This window comes from Cyphomyrmex costatus, unplaced genomic scaffold, assembly GCF_001594065.2.
Source record: "Cyphomyrmex costatus isolate MS0001 unplaced genomic scaffold, Ccosl1.0 scaffold219, whole genome shotgun sequence".
In the NCBI taxonomy this organism is placed as follows: domain Eukaryota; kingdom Metazoa; phylum Arthropoda; class Insecta; order Hymenoptera; family Formicidae; genus Cyphomyrmex; species Cyphomyrmex costatus.
This window is the reverse complement of record NW_017276246.1, coordinates 764,026-784,216: the sequence shown is the minus strand read 5'-3', so window position 1 is coordinate 784,216 and position 20,191 is coordinate 764,026. Positions and strand designations below refer to the sequence as shown.

The 20,191-nt window shown below is 36.8% G+C and overlaps 1 protein-coding gene across 3 annotated transcripts in view; it reads left to right on the top strand.

The window, feature by feature from the left end:
* LOC108773785 (ras-related protein Rab-37) overlaps window positions 1-20,191 on the top strand; it is a 79,412-nt gene that overhangs the window by 36,010 nt on the left and 23,211 nt on the right. The window contains exon 1 of one of the 3 annotated variants that reach the window (XM_018539720.1): window positions 1,169-1,209. The exons of the other annotated variants lie outside the window; for them this stretch is intronic. The gene's annotated coding sequence lies outside the window, so the exon portion shown is untranslated. Of the gene's footprint in view, window positions 1-1,168; window positions 1,210-20,191 lie in introns of those variants that run through there. 3 annotated transcript variants of the gene reach the window in all.

The following is a 20,191-nucleotide window of genomic DNA, read 5'->3' as shown; positions in this document are numbered from 1 at the left end:
GTGTGAGAAAAGTCTAATCTTTTAATAATTGTAACAATTTATTATTTAACTTGTTAGAGTTTTTTTGTTATTATATTCGATAGTACCATGTATTACAATATAACGAAAGCATATGAATTCACCATGTATGTGTGTGGAAAATAATTATGAATTCTCTATATTTTTTTTGCGAAATCTACAGACTAAGCCGGATGGAAATAAATTGGAAATATAGAATCGTAAAGTGCACGATGGTACCCTCACCAATATTAACGATTCGACTTTTTACCCCTAAAATAAATCCCAGTTGTCGCGCCTCTAAACCGTACCCTAAAGAGAAGGGTCCAGGCATCTTCCTGCGCCAGCAAAATTATCTCTATATCTCATCATAATCTCTGTCAGTCCCTTTCTCATTGCGGCATACATTATTTTCTCGAAATCCGTGTCATGAAGCCACGATAATCCAGATCATGCGACGCCGCAAACCCGCTGTGTGTGGTCCGAGATTTCCTCTCGCCAAGTTCTCTCCCTTCTCCGTCTTTCTCGCATCTCCCGTAATTCCCGTTCGTCGATATACTATACATCGATCGATCGTTCATCCCAGGATTCGACTGTACGCGATTTCGGGCAATCCGTGCTTCGCAGCGCGGGATCCAAAACCTGTTGCCACGAGGCGCCCGGTGGCGCGTGCGCTCGAGAGGGTGCGTTGGAACGGGACAAGAGGGTGGACGGGGCCAAGGGATGAATCGCGCGCGTGTCGTCATGGGAACGTGAGTGGTTCCTGGCTGGTGAGCGCAGAGTACCGAGACACTCTTGTTGCCTGCGTGGGTGAGCGGCGGAACGGGTGCGGAGACGGAATATCCCTCTCCTTCCCCTGTCCCCGGAGGAACGTCAGGTACCCGGCGCGCGCTATAGGGGGGGGGTAGGAAACCCCCCATCGCACACAGAGCGCCGACAGTTTCCCCGAACTGTCGAAGTCGGCAGTTCCCGAACTCGCGCCCGTTCCGCGGCATCTCGCGGACTCTCGCGCCTCGCGCGAGACGAAAGAGGCATCTCGACGCCTCGATTCTTCCGACGCGAGTAACACGTGATGGTTCTAATCGTAGATTTTATTCATTAATTAGTCGACGTTGAAAGTTTCCGCGCGTTTTTTTTTTTTCACCGGCGTATTAAGGTATTTGTTGGCTAATCGGTGTTGTGCTCGGATTTCTTTTCTATGGTGTTATATATGTAATATATGTGATATATAATTTTATTTTATAGCTATACATTGCTCTAAATAATTAAAAGTTATTACTGTTGAAGATAAAATGTCAATTTTAACTTAAAGACGTGTAATAGTGAACTTCCTGAGACATTAACATTTTTTTATACAAAAATGTTAATTTTAACAGTTTTGCATGTCTTGGAAAGTCCACTATACGTTTTTAAGTTAAAATTGACACTTTATTTTTAAAAATGTAGATGCCCATATCATTTATTAGAGAATAAATGTAGTGAATACTTTTCATGAGATGTATATCTTTTATGGTATATAAATGTATCCATGGGTTCAACTTTTTTGAGTTATTTGCTTTTTGATATTTAATTTAATTTGTGACGAGTTAATTGTTTTGAGCAATATATATTATATAAGTATTATAATCTTTTTGATGCTGGATCGTAGCAACATTCTCTCTATATATTTGATTAATGTTCGTGTAAATGTTGCAATTGTCACAATGGATTCGTATGATATGATACATATGATGATTGATGGAAGGCTATATGTTACGTTAACGTCATATTTTATTGAAAAGTACGACATCAAGTAGAATCGAGAGACGGAATGATTTGCTAAAAGATTGATGGTACGGAATATAACGGAGGATATTTATCGTTGTCTGTCTACGCACGTCGGAAGGAACAGAGAAAAAGGTATACTTTTATACTTGTGAAAAGCGACATTGAGTCTCACACGTTCTCGACGCCTATCTAGTTAATTCCGAGTTCGAGGTCAGTACATTCGGCTGATTTACCATCGCGAGAGTCCAGGTGATAAATCCCGAATAATTGCAGGCTGCCGAAGTAGTTATTCAAAGTCAGGCGCAACCAGTTTTTATCGGTCAATTTCGCTCGATCGATGTAGGGTAGTTTCCGAAAGTTTAAGACGTTCTTGAAAGGTTTTCTGACCAAAACATTCTGCATTGTGAAGTTTCCAACAATCTTGTTTTCCCGACTTAACAATGCTAATCCCAACTAATTGTCTTTTGCTTAGATCAAAGTATGCTTGCTAGTGAGAAGTTCCTCGAAGCTTTTACATTGTTATCTCGTAATTTTAGAAAGAGAAAAATTGGCTGAAATTATAATAAAACTGGAATTTTATATTTCTCTTCACTTATATGTGTATCTGTAAGCGTAAATATTAAATAGACAAAATACATTTATCCGTATATTGAATTTATAAAAATTTCCATTATTCAGGATGATTTACATGACAACTTTTGTTGAAATGTAATTAACGAAACATAACTAACGAAACTTGTGTGTAACGAATATACATATTTCAGAAAAGATTTAAACAAATATCGATAGATTGCTCTTTGCTCGATCAGTGAAAGCAATGAAGATTCTTTAAATTATTCTTTCTTCGATTATACACAAATGAAGCTGTCGTTCAGAATCTGACAAATTAAATGATTTGATTAAATTTGGAATACCGATGCCGCGCGACGAAGTGTGCATTTTTCTTTTGTCTGCGGCGCGATTCTCCAATTTTATGCACCGCTCTATTGAGGCCTTTTCTCCAATTTGCGGACAGATTGTAATTGTAACTGATTTAGTTGTCTCGAATAATTCCTATCAACCCAAATTCCTAGAATCGCCCCAGCTCCGCCAAATTCGCGGATTAGTTATTATTTCACCGTTTATCGAGTAGAATAATCATCCTACCGGAAATCATACGAGACAAATACTAAATATTATAGCTTGTTATATGCAATATTCAACTTACTTGGATAATCATTATATTCGAAGTTTACGTTTGCAAGATAGAGCTATACGGATGTTTGCGCTTTGAAATTCAGTATCAAACGTATATAGATACATATATACTAGAATTTAGCCGTTAATTTGTGTAAATCCGTGAATGCTTCTGCATTTTAATGTAGAGTAGAAGAAGTAGAGGTAAATTTAAGTTTTAAAATAATATGAAGATTTATTTATTATATATATGATCATAAATTCAATAATTAAAGAGATGTGTAGCGATACAAAAATATAAAGATTCCACAAATATGAGTATCTCTGTAAAATTTAATTACATTTAATTTAATTACATTTACAACTAATTATTAATTCTAACAATTAATTCTCTTATTTTTTATTTAAAAGTTATTTAATTTTTTATTCGCCTTGATTTTTGTGTAAAATTTATTTACAAACTTGATATGTAGTATAAATTAAATCAAATTTTTTATATATAGACAATAATAAGACTGTAATAAATATTCGTGCAAAAGTTTATTTGAATGCTCTTAACTCATTTAAATATTACCCAAAAATGCAAAACATTTTGCTGGTTGAAATCGTTATAAGCCAAATTATTTATTGTTTTGTTATTTATTATTTTGTTAATTATTGATTTCGGAGCATATTTACTACACAAATTTTTTGCTAATTTTTTAGTTGATACTTTCAGCTGATATTATACAGCTAAAACTTCTTCGATTTTACACTAAACTCGATCATAAATATCATGTTGTGCGAAACATTTATAATTTTATTACGTCGTTCGTGCGTTATTACATCAATCAATTTTATATCTTTGAACATATAACTGAGAAAAATATTAACAGATCTTATCGTGCATCGATATTTTAATATTATCATGTAACACTGCATTAGTGAAACGATAAATACATCATTAATTCATATTTTAGTGCAGTGAGAGAAATACAGTTAAATTAGAAAAGAAAATAAAGTTGAAAATTCCATGCATAAGACATCGTTAACGGATTTACAGCGGACGGTGTCCAATTAATTATTCTCACAGTGATCAAGGAAAAAAACGACGAGGTACAGCTTGACTGTGTGCGCAGTTCTCGCCATTGAAAACAGTACAAACCGGAATTTTGAGTCAATTATTATTTCATTAACGACTTTATTAGTTAGGCGAGATACAAGTATTGACATGACTGGTTAAGCGCTGAATCGTGAAATTCAGATGGTATCAAGGTCTGTCGATCGATACCAAAACGAAGCGATCGCTTCTCCGGAAGTAATAGGCGATGTATGGAAAAAGAGGTGAGTCAATTTATTACATACAGATTGGTATAGAATTACCGGACGTTCTGATTATTAATCCTCTGACCGATTTGAGATCGATTCTATCTATGAGATTCGAAGTGTCTTTATAGTTTCCGCATGACTGTCGATTGAAGATGAACCTTTAAGAGAGTAATTTTTGGAAGAAGAAAGTGAACGTTTGAATCATATTCTTAATTTATAAGAATAGTTTTTAATTTAATGAGATTTTTATACGAAGCGTAGTCCTAAAATGATATTTAAATGTTAAAAATGTAACAATGTCAGGTATTAGAAATAGCAAAAATTGAGAATGATGGTAATGGTTTCTTTGACAGTTTCGATAAAGAAAAATCGTCTTCAAATCAATCAGAAATGTCTTGTTTCAAAAATCACCCGAGGGGACAATCTATATATAGCCGCGCTGGATTAGCTCGCACAAAATTGAACACCTGCGTCCTATGCTATCTTCGATTTTCATTAATCTTATGATAATTACGAAAATGCAGCGGGAATCTATATTGTAGTAGTATCCCATTCAACAACGTTTAAATCATACGTGGAGTATAGCGATAAAAATTATGATTTTTAATCCATAAATTAAACGAAATGTACATACATGTTTCTACATAAGCGTAGTAAATTATAAACTGCACAGTAAATTATAACTGCACGCTGCTGCTGCTAATTTTCTCGAAGAAGATAATCGCTAATGTATGCTCCAACAGATATTACTGGGTTATGGATTATTACTGTAAGCCGGTACTCTCGGAAGTTATTAAATTGGGATTAGCGTATTCCGCTGAATGCAAACGGAATTCTTGCACGATCGGTATAAAGCGGCGTATAATTTCATCGCATCCGTCTCTGTAAAACATTTGTCACAGACATTATGTGGTAGGCCACCTTTTTATCTCTTATTACGACAAGGATGTAAAATCGGGACGAAACGCGGAAAAGAAATCACCTTGACGCGGTTATCTCTGGCAGCTTCCCGCGACTCGTTGCTAATATACTTTATATGTTTCGCAAGCGAACGATTTAACGCAAATAATACGTTCGTAATTGGCAATTTGTAATGTCAGAACGTTTTAATTTCTTTGATAATTTTTCTTCTTTTTCTAAAGAGCTGTCTTGCCTTTTTAACAATCGCGTACTTGAATTCGGGCCAAAAGGAATTGGTCTGTGTCTACGTATACACAGTACGTAAAGTTGGCTGGCTAGCTATTAATTGTGATTTATTCTATAATACAATTTATTACTGTTCATATTATTATCATTGTTTATAGTAAAAACATTATTGTTTACAACAGATTATTTATCTGCAAAATTATATTTATTTATGTAGAATTTTTAAGATAAGATAATGGAAAACGACAAAAAACGATCAAGAAACTAGGGTAACTGACAAATACGCCGCAAAAGTCAGAAAAAAATGGGGGAATGGGGATAATTTTCTGGCAACTACTCTATTACCTTTATGTTATGGTTTCAGATTTTTATTGTTAGTATTAACGAAATTATTGTGAATTGTATCGATTTATCACTGTAATAAGTAGCGTCATCATAAATTATAATTTACATTAAACAATTATTGTAGGATATGTAAAGGACTTAGTGATTACTTCTTGATACACAAGTGTAGAGAAATAGTAAAGCATGTTGTACAGCCAAATACAAGTATGCTTTAAGGCGGGATTTATGCCCAAAGCATACAAAGTGCGCATATTGGATTCAGTGCACTAAATGCAATAAACGTATTACATGAAATATACATGTATATCTCATGTCATAACACTTGTAATATTTGTGTGTGTAGGAAGATTGTAATTATTATTTATTACTTCATATACATTTTATTATTCTTATTCCTTGATAAAACGTTGTAAACACATTTTATAAGTTATCGTGTCATTTTACGTCTTATTTATAAGAATTTGTAAATTTTTCGTGAGCTATATATACTTTCCCCATCCCCCTTAAGAGTGGCCGCACCACATGACCCACCCCCATAGGATACATGGCAAAAATGCAAGGGTTTTAAAAAGTTCTTTTTTTTTACACGAAAAATAAATATTTCGAATTTTTAATTTTTTTTTAGAGTAGTAGATAGTACAAAGTTTTTATTGATACAATTCGTTTATCTTAAACATAATAAATAATACTTAATAAATAAAGTTTTTGTTAGGTGCGGCGTATATACCAGAGTTACCCTATATGTAGGTTTCAAGAAAATTAGTCATCATGATTATGCGTGAATTTTTTTCGAAGATTTCTTTCCTTAGCTAAAAAAATTGACGCTCATAATACAAATAGCAAGAACGTCACGCATTTATGAGCTACTTCATTTGAATATAGAAATGTGATATTTTGATGAAACAGTCCGAGATTAAAAAATAAACTTGCTACCACGTGTTCATATAGTTTGCAGTAAACAGTTAGCGGAAATTGTGATGCAAATCGTGACATTCCGTGCTGTTTGTGAAAGACTTGCAACTTCGCGGAAGATAAACATGCAGTTTCCCTTCAACGATTGAACTTTGCCGCTTGCAAATTCACAGAATCGATGACACTTCGCTGCGGGAGTAAAGTTTCTCTAAATCGCATATTTTCAGATTTATTTGCGTTTTCGGAATGGTAAATATTTTTCTCGTTTGAAAATTACGTTACGTTAGTCGTAACGTTTGTTCAGAGATATTTCCCATGATAGAGTGATCTCAATCGAAATTCGACACTCAATCTTTGCAAAATTGAGATATTTTGATACCGCAGACTTTCCATTTCACTAAATTCTCCAGTTATACGTAAAGTTTACTTTTTATCCCTGTACTAGAATTATCTTTCTCATTTTCACCACAAATACCAAATATATATTTATTTTATTTTAATTCGCAAAAGTGTAACCGGTTCAGTTGCAGAAAAACAGATCTCTCCTTTTTTACTCGCGTTACTTTTTTTGTCAGTACGCTCTGCAAGTCTCTCGTGATTTTTTCTCCCCGACATATTTCTCGCGAATAGTGGCATATCTTCGTCGCGAATATTTTTTTCTTTCAGGCAAAACGGAAACTTCGTCGTTCTACGGTCGACACGTTAATTACGCGTACTTTTTTCTCTCGAATGTGACTGTATATACTTGGGGGGGAAAAAAGAGAGAGAAAGAGAAGAGGAGGTCTTCGCGATCGCGCGCGCCATAGAGACCATACTTCCTGGTTCTTTCTTCGAGATGAAAGGGCTTCGACATTACCGCTCCTTCCAGGCGTTGCGTTTCCAAGGGGTGAGATTGCTGATACGGTCGCCGATCTTGCTTGTACGCGTCGCTATTCCGTCATCACTTTCTAGAAGGTCGTTTCAGGTTGTAGGACGACCATTTTTCAGGCCGCGCCACCGCCTTCCACGCAACATTTTATCCCGTAGGAACCAATATAAGAATAAGAATAGAGGGACCGAATAATCGTGAAACTGACCCCTCAAGCCACCCGATCGTCGAAATTTATATCCGACGGTCGTCGCGTTTGGCTACCGGCCATGATTTTGGCGACTGTGATTCTTTTTCTAGAAGGGACGACCCAAATGCGGATTTATTTACGAGTACATTTGAAAGGCATTTGAGGGTTTGTTGATTGATGAGAAAAAAAAAGCAATATAAAAAGCGCTATTGGGAATGCGAGGTGCCACGCGTCACAATACTCGCGACCTTATTACTGACTTTGAATGAACATGCGAAACTATTTATCGAATAAATGGGTGGAGACATCCGGAGGTTTATTTTACTGTAAACCTCTGCTTTTGTAGCGGATACAATAACTACGTTATCCGCGCATCCCCGTCGTGAAACTACGGGATTTTTGCGTTCGCAGAAAAAGATATATATATATATATAGAATAAATTTATTGGAAGACACAGGAGTGTGCTCGGCATCGCACAAAGCGCTCTGTGAAGAAAGATAAAGTTAAAATAACAAATGAAACGAATATTTTCAAATTGAATCTGAAAATCGATTTATAGGTATACAGGAAATGTTAAAGAAACATTTATTATTCACATTTTTCGCGAAAAATGTTTTCTCAACATAGACCGATTTTGTAGTTTAAGTTGTACTAGTGTGTTAACATCTAAGAAATATTTCAACGTATTTATTGCAACCTGAGGATATTTTGACAAATCCGACCATATATGATTGTTTATCGCGGTTTATAGATAGTTTGAATATCACAGAGAGAAAACATTTGCAAAAGAGATTACGAAATTTAATTGTCAAATTATTTATTTACTATTTATAGCAAACAAATTTGCATATTTGATAAATATTTGTTGCAAATAATTTTTTCGTGAGTTAAAAACAAGTTTTTATTACACTTGCAAATAATGTTTAATCTCTGTATTTGCAAATAGAATTTGCCTTTATAATATATTATTATAGTGTTCATGGCAAATTTGTTCTCTTTGTGATTATACATATAATTGCGTTAACAACTACAATTAAACAAGGAGAGATTACAGCTATTTCTAAAATCCTTTCCCTTTAATAATTACTAAAATTTTCAACACAAAAAGGAAACTGCTAATTTTGCCTAAATGGCGATAAATTCTTAAATAAATTAACGTTTATTTAAGCAAAATTATTTCGTAATATATGAATGTGTGTAAAGTGTTGTTTCAAATTGATGCCATTGATCTCACACATCACATTAGATCATTGCAGGTATTAATCTGTCTCGTATTATTTAGCTAAAACTGGAATCATATACATGTCAAACGGAATTCGATTCCGTTCAGCAACCGTAATACTGATTATGGCTTTGGAAATGCTATGTCGCGAGTCCTGTAATTGAAGTTAACGTCGTACGAGAGAGAAAGGGAGTATGTGTATGTGTGTTTGTGTGTTACAAAGTGACGACCTCGCATTTCAACTTATTACATAGTGGAATATCTTATACAAAAGCGAAACCCGAGATACAACCTAAATTCTCCGGAGAACCACTTCAACCACTAAGTTCTCCGAAATGATGATTACAATGGAGATATAACGTTAAAGATTATCTATAACAGATTATTGTTAAATATCCGATTTCTAGCTTCGAAAATCTCCTTTATTATTAATATAAACGCCAACCGCGTGTCGGTTACAGCGAATCAAATTGCTACTTTTGCAGTGCATTTTCACAAGAAACCTCGATTCTTCTTACTTATATCGGCTTACATGAGAGGCATTGTTATTTGTTTCGAGAGTAAATATTTCCGTTGAATAGAAATCGCTCTTCTCGCATGGTAATTGTTACATTAATCGGTTTCCGAGAAACAGCGATGTATATTCATTTAAATCAGGTCAATTTGAGCCACTACTCCATAGCCAAAACGCAAAGTAATTTAATGTGGCGACGCAAAATAATGTAATGTGGATAAGATTTCATGTACTATAAAATGTTGATAATCATCGCTCAGGTATCGACATCGTATCGACACTTTAGTCTCCATAGAAATTTTATCCATATTGATTTTATTGCGTCGATAGCTTTCCGTTTTGGTCCCGAAGCTCAAATTGGACTGTGTGTGGCCTGCTTTGAATCGTCGACAAACGTTAAGCTCTATCAAGTTATAATGCATCGTCCCTCCAAGTTGCAGTGATCTAGTTTGCGATGCGAAACATCGCAACACTTATGCTTACGAGCCACGGCCACGTGCCCATCTCATCCATCATGTAACAGCCGGGTTCGCTTCGGGAGTTCCGAGCTGTACACCGAGATGTATCCCAAGAGATTTTCGGATACATGTGTCTTGGGAGCCGCGTCGTTTTTATTTCTTCCTCAGCTCTTACAAGAAAGATTTCCGCAGATCCGTCTCATTTGTTTCGGAGAATTTCTCCGGCGATTGAACACGGATTTTGCGCCGATAGTATCCCCGAGGTATTGCAAATCGGTACACCTTTCAACTTTACGATGCGATCCCGCGTATCGTCGCTTCATCCGCGTCGTTCATAACGATAGAATCTTGATAAGAATAGAGCTTCGTTTCGTTGCTCGATGCACTCAACGGATTCCTATTCGCTTTTCATCGATCGTTTTTCAGATATCGCCATCGTAAGCAGCTACGAGCGACACGAAGAGCGTGCAATTTGTGTTTGCTCCAACATGTTTTCTCATTGATGCAAGAATATTGCGAGCGATCGTCAATATGCTCCTCTCGATCGGAATTTTATTAAATATGAATTCGCAAGTGTATCATCGATAGTCGAACGTATTTGTGTGTATTCATTTTAGATAATTTTAACTTCAACTTTACCGATTGACTTATCAAGGCTCCTTCATGAATTATGGTTTATTATATAAATTGCAAGATTTCTTTCGACATATTTATACGCCAAACTCGGGCGATATCTCATTTCGTAGGCGGTAACTTATTTTCACGAAGATATAAGACGGTGCCACTCTCGAACTTGCGGAGTCTCGCAAATTCGTTTTCTCTCATTCTGCAAGTAATATTGTTTTGCTCTTCTTTTTACTACTGTTATTTTTTTTTATTATTACTGTCGCTCTTGTCCCGACATTCACGCTTAACCTGTTTTTAGAGATTATTCCTGTTACCGTTTCCTCGTTTTAATGGTGAGATTCTTTGGTGCAATATTTTATAAATTGTATCATCTCGTGTAATGATATTTTTTTACAAGTGTCACGTAACTGTGGTACATCAATAATTCACGCAGTTCATCAAGAATTCACAGAAATGGCGAAAACTGATTAAATATCAGAACAACAATCTTCGTAGAGATTCGATGTTATTAATTGATAAATGAAAAAAAAAATGGGAGATTTAATTCAGTTCGTAAAAAGAGCCAGATTATTAGCTAACTAGGTAATAGTTTAAACAAGTTGCCGAGGATGGCTGTTTGAACTGGCGACGGTTGGTGTGAATGCGACCGTAGGAAATCGGCTTTTGCTCGCTCGTGCAACGTGAACAATGGGCAATAAAGGCGATAAGAGTTAATTTCATCGGTCGGCGTATGTTGGAGAGCGGCCACTCGAACCGCGTGTATCATCAGTTTGTAGCGCGAGGCCGGCCGGAGGGAAGAGAAAATGCCGGCATGCGTTACCGTTCGCGTTCGCATCAGTCGCGCGTAACACAGGAAACACGTACCATCATTCGGCCTCTCTCTCTCTCTCTCTCTCTCTCTCTCTCTCTCTCTCTCTCGGTTTCATCCATTGGAAAACGGATACGCACGCGACACGGCAGAGAACATCGATTCGCGAAAATCGCGATTGGCAGTGCACCGAGAGATCATCGAAATATCCCGTTCAAGTACGATCTTTACGTAATCAACACGCCATCGATATCAAGCCTCTCGCTTTTGTTCATCTCTATATCTAGAATTCTAGACTCTTGTAGTTTACAATAGGTAGTCTTGCAAGCAATCATTAATTTTTGACATCCGGTGCGAAAATGACCTATCGATGAGAGACAACTTTAATTTTCTCATTGTAATATATTAACGTCGCGTTAAAATTGTCGCGTTAATTGACGATTTGCCGTATTTTACAGAATAGTTCTTTTCTTTTCCGCAAAATGTATTTAGAATATTTTTTATGTGGCATACGATGATTGTGTTTAATAAAGAAATATTTATTGCAGTAATTCTCAAATAAATAAATGCATTGATAAACGGGATGTTTATTCTCGCAAATAGAGAAAAATATTGCATATATTGTAATTAATCGGATTCCCTCTCGATCAATATTTATGAAATTGCTATGTGATAATACTCAACGTTCAGTTATTGACTGATAACTGAATAAATCAGAGTATTATATACATATACCTATACTTATAACGTATATTTATACATACATATATTCGAGAATATATAATACTTTTGATACGAGTCTAAACATTTATTGTGATTTAGCCGCAGGGATATATACATCCTATTTTGTAATTCACGTGACACACTTGTTACGTCGAATAATAGACGATTTATACTTCGCAGAGTTAAATTTCAGATTTAAACCGTTGTGTCACGACTGCATATTACTTCCGTTAACCTTTCGTATTATCGCATAAACCAGGTAAAACTGCTATAAAACTCATGAAACATCAAGACGTCAAATCCGTCTCTGTCTCCCTGTTATTTTTTCATCAAGTATTAAACGTAATGCACTTTTATGCCTCAAATATCATGTCACATACTTTAAGAGGATTTACAAGCTATCATTTAAGGCAGAGCATTATTTATAATCTGTGGGATATACACGTCATCTCATCACACATACAGCAGGAGCTTTCAAAATAAACCGTTTTAATCTCAATGAGAGAGATCTTTTTTTCCATTGATCAACTTATAAATATAATTAGATCATCGATCATTCTTTACTCCGTTTATTAACGGTGCGTATATTGACATCACGCTTATTTAATAATTTTTCCATAATTCTTTTTCGATAATTATTTTCTAAAGAGAGACATTTCAAGCTGTCACTTTTCCAATCCCTAATTTTATTCTCGCAATTTCTTCGGTCACGGTGCAATTCGAATGTTAACCGGAGAGCGTCTCGCGTCGATCGCCAAACCGGCTGTAGCGAAGAAAGGAAAAAAAGGGGGAAAAATCGTTAAAAAAAAAAAAAAAAAAAAAGAGTGACAGGGTGAGAAAAAGAGAAGAGTGGAAGAAGAGGGTAGAGCAGTTGAACACAACGCGTTGCGGCGTCCGGCAAACGCGTCCTGCGACCGACACATTTTCCGTGCCGATGCACTTACCCTCGCGCACCCTCTCCGCGCTCGTTGCACCCTATACAACATCGACGACGACGATCTACCCCCCCCGTGCGCTTCTCTACCCCCCGCCATCCCGTGTCCCGTTACACATACACACCCTCTACTTCCTTTCGTCCGTCACCCCTGCGGTCACCCCACTCGTCTACCCTTCGCTCACCTATGAGTGACGACGCCTGTCTCTGGAAATAGTCGCTACAAAGCGATTCGCCGTGCATATCGTGCCGTTGCAGTGATTGCCGAGCTTCTCTTTCGTTCTCCCGTCGTCGAAAGAGAACGGAGACGGAGATTTTTAGCACGAGCGCGACGCGAAGATGATTTTCTGGACGGGCGAGCCGATGATGCCCTCTCGAAGGATTTTTACGGCCGCGCGGTGAAACTCGACGTAACGAAGATATCGACACGAGATTTGGAAAACCAATGTTATCTTCGTTATGTTATTACGCGCGTTATCGAGCTGTGCAACGATAATGACAGTGCCTGCCGCTAGGATCTTTGTACTATTTGCTCCTTGCACGTGCATCGTGAAACTTTGCCTTCATCGCAGTTCTTGGTTTCCATTCATTTCGACTGCTTTTAATCGGCTTTTGAAGAGAGTGCACTTCTACATCTGACGGAATATTCGGCATGTCTAGAATGAAAGCTGCTGAATTTTATCGCAAATACGCTACTCGACGTAGATCTACGAGTGGCGAATGTGTATGACAAGTACACGCGCAAAAGGTTGTGAGACCATTTTAATGTGAAATTGTTTTAGAAATTTTCTCTCTCAGTGAAAATTTAAACAGAAAAATATCTTTAATTTCTCGTCTCAAACAAAATTAGTATGCAATTTGGCATTAAATAAAGTTATTTAATGCCAAATTGCATACTAATTTTGTTTTCACTATTCGTTTTAATCGAAGATCTGTCAATGGCTTCGATCGCACAAGTTTCCGTTTATCGATGTTACGCCATCGCGTTTAGTTCCAAAGATGAGAAAGTTCATTCCGTCAATCAGGAATATCGGAAAGTCGGACATTAAGTTCGTTACACGAAGCGACTGACAGTCGTCACAAGAAACGATATGGTTCGGCGCGGTCGAAGAGAAAAGTGATTCCTCGCGTATTTCGTTATATATAAGCAAGGCACACGTGGATAACCTGGTGAGCGATACACATTACGTGCCGGTGATTGAATATCGACATCGCCGCCGCCACGCGTATTACGACAGTCTCTCGGGAAGAGAAGTGGCACTTTATTCATATATTATTCGCAGCGATAGATAGAGGCATCGATATACCGATAATCGGCCCGATACATGATTGCGCTCACTCGAGCGCTCGGGATCCGTGCCGGAGGTGTGCGCTCGTTAGTCGCTGGGATGGATAAACGGAGGAAGGGAGACACACATCGAGAAGGTATATATCTCTCTCTTCGTATGCTCTTAACCCTTAATCGGACAACCTCCTTTCCGATCAAAGTAAACGCACGCAAAATCGCCTCTACGTTAATTATTTACTGTAATAGCATATTCTTTAGTAAAAATATAGAGATCCTTAACATATTTGGATGATGATAGACTGAAAGATTCAGAACCGCGAGGATTAGCTAACCGACTAAGATATTTGATATTGTAAATTTTCCTCCCGTACGTAGAAAAATATCATTGCTAAGAACAATGACTAACTCAATTCACTTTCTTTCCCCTTTAAATTTAACGACTATCTTTAATAAAGAGAATATTTTCTTATAATGTTAAAACATAGATATACTTTTATTACAAATAGAAAAAATCATTGTTATGTGCTTCAAACAAGTATTTATTTTCTTTTTTGTGTGGAGAATATATTATAAAATTAATCGCAAAAAGCAATTTATAATGAACAAATCGAATTTATTAATTTAATAATCTTGATTGAAGTATTAAATTATTTAGGATTTGTGGAATTTATTTTGAATGACGCTTGTGATGAATTTACGATAAATTTACGTACATATGTTATATATATAATTTACGATCATAACTTTTGAAAAATACTTGAAACAAATAATTATTACTTCTATACAGTATTTCTCCATGCGTGTATTTTTATGTGAAAAGAATCGCTGGTCCATATCACGACTCGTCTCGGATTCGTTATCGCGATATAATTTCGATTTATAATGCGATAATATGCTGTGTTTAATTTCTAGGAATCATGCGGATCAGGTGTTAATGCATTCCTATATACGTATATAGGATAGCACGTGCTATCCAACAAAAGGACCATTAATGAACCACAAGGGGAATCAAAGCGATCTCTCTCTCTCCTCCCCCTCTTTCTCTCTTCCTCTCTCTTCTTCCTCTCTTCCCTTTTACTCCCCATAGATAGTAGAGGGGTTGTTTGTGTCGTTAATTTCCTACCCCGTTTGCCTCGGTCGCGTCGCGATGCGGAGCAGGAAGTCTGGCTCGTACCAATAATAATCAGGACGTGATAAAGGGTGACTCTCCAGGTTTATATTGCGTGATGCTCCAGGGCGAGCGAATAAAACACGTTTAAACCGTCGTGGGTTCATACGATAATCACCGAGAATTACTATACGGATGATCTGACGTAGCTCTCCGATAAAATCTCGGCTTTATACGATAAAAGCGTTAAGTGGGTGGGTGAGTTTCTGATGGGAGAGAGATGTCAAAGAACTTAGCTGTTTTATAGCAAAATCAATAGCTCGGCAAGATGTTCGAATAATTATTGAATTATGAAACAAATTGGAAAATTATGTTTTTATTAAAGAGCGTGCGATCGATTAACGTCATAAATGATGAAAAAATAAATTTAGAGTCTTGTTAGAGGATCAAAAAGTGCGTTGCAATGTTTATCCGATAAATTAGGAGTCTATTAGGAATAATGCATTTTTTTTTCCTGCCTGGAAAATCCGACGGGCGAAATTTACGTTTGTTTCAATATTTCACATCGTTTTTCTGCTCGCTTGCAAATGGTAAACAAGATGTAGCTGCAAAGCGAGTTGGAAACTACCTCCCAATTCCGTTCCGTTCACTTAACGAATTAGCGTTTAATTCCAATTAGCGTTGTACACCGTTGTTGTTACATCTCGGGACACTTCGCTAGTCTCGTGAGAATTTCACAATTTGTACGGCAACGCTTTATAGGATTTGTCCGTTTAATTCGATTTGCCTTTTCTGGACTGTCTCTACAGTCGCGTCATTTGTTTGCTCGCGCCGCGTTTGTCGGATAAACTTTGTATCTTCTAATTATGTCCCGCTTGTTTCCCTTTCTCGTTTAGACTTTTCAACGCGCGGTATTCTCTTTTTGTGATAAATGTGAAATTGTACCGCAATTTGTCTTGCATTAACCTACTTTCATGTAAGGCAATCGTTCCATTGATCGCTACGCTATTATCTAATTAGCGATAAGACGAGCCACAATCTACTTTTTCCTATTCAACGAACATTCGGGGATTTTATATGTATATATATATATATATATATATATAATATTGCTAAGATTATTTGGAGATAATTTTGATACAATTTCATTACATAGCAACTATCTATTTAGTTATATTTTATTTTTACTCATTAATGTTTTTATACGCACCGATGTTTTTACACGCAAACATCATTAATACTGCAACGAAATTAAATTGAAGTCGAATTATTATGTTCTCTCTTATATCTTGTTTGAAACAACATCGTTAGCAGTTTGTTGTTTTCCTTGTGTGTATATATATATATATATATATGTATATATATAATACTATGTACATCTAACACTTACAATCAGCAGATTACACTGCACATTCGTCTTTTTATATTTAGCAAATATTATAAATTGCATGAACACATGGGATATAGATATAAAAATCGCTTTGAAATTAAAAACCTGTTTTCTAAGAAATGATCTAATTCATATAGTTCAATAAAACCAAGAAAATGTAAATCGGCTAAAGTCAACGCGATAAGAAGTGCGCAAATCAGTAGGAAAAAATATTTAATAAAGCATAAGATACGTGATTACGTCAATGTTTGATATTTCCGGAAAATATAGTTCAATATAGGAGCATATGCGAAAATATCGAGAAAAGCATAAAATTGGATTTATTTTCATCCGACAATCCGCTAATCGTTCTTATTTTAATGTGACTGGTTTCGCTGGATCAGATGCGATCATTTAAGAACGCAGGCTAACGATTTATTTGGTGATTAAAGGAATGAATTTTTCGTGTCCCCGAATGCCGCGCATCCGGCTGCACGTTAACTCGGGTGTGCAGCGTGAGACTGTGAACTGAGATGCAAGTGACAATATGTGCAATGTGTACGCTGTACACACTTCGCGACTGCACACCAGAGTCGCGTACGACACGCGGTACCGTAGCGTTACGAACGGTGGGCGACCAGCTGCACATAAACGTCTCTGCGAACGGCTTCGCATTAGAGGACAGACGGCACTTGTTCAAACGTTGTCACATGTGGAAGCGTAATGAAAGCACGTGTCATCGTTTCAGAGCTCGACGTCATTCTGCCCCCTTGAGGATCTAACGATATTTCAACGTAAATTTCTTTTACACGTTTAACACGAGAATAAATATGCGAATTAGTACTAATCTTGTAAACGTAAAATTTTGTCTGTGTCTTGATATCGTTGCGATTTATCGTTACCTATTTACACGGTTGCGTACATGGAAGGAACGTTTTTACGAAAGTATCTTGAAAATTAACTGGATTTGGATCTAAAAAATGATTTGTTATGGGTTTTCTATATTTCTATAATAAGCCGTTATTAAGCTTCAAGTTTTATTAATCATGAGAAATGAACTATTACAGTCAAATGTAAGAGAAATAATCGACTACGATTGGTCAATTTCTCGTGGCTTACGAGACTTGAAGTTTAGGTAATGGCTCACTGTAGAAAGCCATTAGACTATCAAGTCAATTACATGGAAATCTTAAGTATGATGAGTAATGCTGTAAAAAGTTTTGATACGCTGGCAATTTAGAGTTTCAGCGTCTTACAATTATTTTGATAGTCTAACAAAATTATTTTCAGATCTGTTATACTTTTAGATACTCTGGCAGAATTTCTTCTTTCCATGCAATAACTGTCTCACCGAAGATTTTTATACTTCGAGCTTACTTTTTAAGCTCGAAGCACCTTCGATGCACACGACGTTCTTAGCGAAACTCTGCGGATCCCTGGAATCTTATTTTTTTACACATCCTTCGCGTTGCCATCGCTCGTTCATCGTTTCTGCACGTACGCTCGCACTCGTCACGCAGCGACTTCGTGCTCCTACAGTCAACTTTCCGCAATCTTCGTTGAGGATCCGCGACCTGTTACATTATTCCGGTTCTTAACAGCTCCATTATGGAAAAAGAGAAATGTTAGAGAATATCTTACGAATACATTTATATTTATGACGCGGAGACTTATCCATCGATTCATGAAAAATCTGTATACTTTTGATGATAATTTCACGAAGGAGAGGAAACATTTAATTTTCTTAACATACATATTTCAATACCTCTTCGGGAAAAAAACGTATCGGAAAGTCAAATATTTATTTTCCATCTTTTCTTTATAAATCCATAACTGAACCACTGAAGACAGGAGCAAGATAATTGCTATTTTGAAACAAAATTCTAGCTAAGTGCTGGTGATTATGCTGGAAAAGACAGCTCTTATATCACAGATTTTCTTTTATTCATTTTTTCACTACAACATTTCAATTAATAATATTACTCTTTCATACTTTTAGAATCGAAAGTAACGATGAGACATACTTTCAGTCGACAATTTGCAGGAACTTTTGGGCCGAAATATGACAAATATGCGTTTACCTTTACGTGCCGTTGAAGACGGGAAGGCGCTCAAGAACCGAATCGAGCTGCTTTGTTACGTCCTTTACGAAGTTCCGGTGGCGGTGATGGTTTCGCAACCATGTAGCAGTATAGTTACTTTTCACTTATGCAGAAGCGGAGGCGAGTTTTCGCACAGTTTACGCCGCCTCCGTGAATTACGAGAGCAATTTTCACATTCGCTCCGCGGTCGCGCACATGCAAAACTGCGCGCGAACTCGTAAAATCGTTTATCGCTCGGTTCGCGATGCCCGCGCAATTAAATTGTTTCCACTGGCTCGTTTCATCGGGGTACGCCAGTTTTTCTCGCCTATAACTATTTTTTCTCCCTTTAGATTTTTAACGTACCTACTTGCGATCGTTTTTTTGCCTGCGGGAAGACGTCCTTTCGTCGTCCTTTTCTTCCCTTTTTCCTTTTTACGACCGATCGGCGCGCGGCGCGTGTTACTTGAGGCAGCACGAGATAGGTTCGTTTAATCGCCCAGTCGAGGCCGATTTCGATCGCGAGTCGCCTTACTCTCTCTCTCTCTCTCTCTCTTTCTCTCTCCCCCCCGCCTCTTTCTCAAACAGTAGGTACAACTCTCGTCGACCTTAACGAGTTTTTCCCATTCGGCGTCGGTCGGGCGACTTTTGCTTCCTTTCTCACGGTCGGCCGGTCAGCCTTCTCTCGTTAACTTAGAGATATTTCGTCTGATGAACTCTTGCGGCTCGAGCGGAAAGTTCGGTCTCTTTATCCATTGTTTCGATTGTCGGCCGCGTTGTAAGAAAAAAACGTTCGATTTTGGTCATAAAAAATTACTTAACGGAGTGTCTATGCAACGAGTTTTATATATATATCTACGAATATATGTCACAATAAAATATTGTATAATTTAGTTCAAAATAAAGTTAATAATCATCAATGCGCGCTTTTTACGTAATTATCTAGCATTTATGTAATTCAAAATTTTAAGTAGATAACATTTACTTTTTAAAAAGAGGGTTGAAAAAATTTCGACAGAGCGTCCGTCATCAACTCATCAATGACAATCTCTTAAAGAGATACATAGAATAGTACTTTATTTGTTTACGTTTACGAAATTTTCTTTTATTTTTTATCAAACAGTAATGATTTTTATAATTCGATTGGATGCACTCAGTGCGTATTGGTGCACATTAAAAGCCATAGTACACAAATTAATAAGATATATGTACGTTTATTGTAACATGGAACCCGGTTAAACTATGAAATGCTCGATATACTTTATCGTGCTGTTAAAGGTAAAGAGTATGCGTTTTATAATTCAAAATATTTGCATTTTAGTTTTACACTCAGGTTAAATCGGTGTACA